This window comes from Kryptolebias marmoratus, linkage group LG8 (assembly GCF_001649575.2).
Source record: "Kryptolebias marmoratus isolate JLee-2015 linkage group LG8, ASM164957v2, whole genome shotgun sequence".
Taxonomy (NCBI): Eukaryota; Metazoa; Chordata; class Actinopteri; order Cyprinodontiformes; family Rivulidae; genus Kryptolebias; species Kryptolebias marmoratus.
Window position 1 is genome coordinate 3195146 of NC_051437.1, and position 599 is coordinate 3195744.

A 599-nucleotide genomic window follows, 5' to 3' on the forward strand; every position below is an offset into this window, starting at 1 on the left:
GGGGGGGTGGGGGGGGCCTGCTGGATGAAGATTTCACCGCCTTATTATCACTATTAATATTAGTTTTAGTCCAAATCTCCAATTAGAGCTTTAAAACATCCTTACAGCTCCAATTATTAACTTGTTTTTGTAAATAATTGTTTGAAATTAGCCCTAATTTAGGAGAATATTTAAAAAAAAGAGCATTATTTGCCTCTTAATGTTAGTACATGAATGAAGGTGTTTTAAAGGTAAAAGATTAATAATTAGAGCGTTATTTTTGTTTCTTTTGCCGGGTTTTATTTCACCATTTTGCGGCCTTTTTGTTTTTGTTTTGCTTGCGCTCCGATCCGGGCGCTCTGATTGGTCGGCTCTAATTGCGACGGGGACGGTCCGCGCCGTGCGATTGGCCTGCCGCGCAAGCGCAAGCCCGCGCGCGCACGCACGCGCCCCCCGGGGCCCGGGGTGTAAGCAGAGCGGAGGAGGAGGCGGAGGAGGAGGGGGGAGGACGGAGGTTTTAGGGGGAGTTTTTCGGCGGGGTGAGACCGGAGTCTGGTTATTAGCGCCGCGGAGCTCGGAGTGCGATGCCGCGTCCGCCGCTGCTGTAGGGGGGGGGGGGG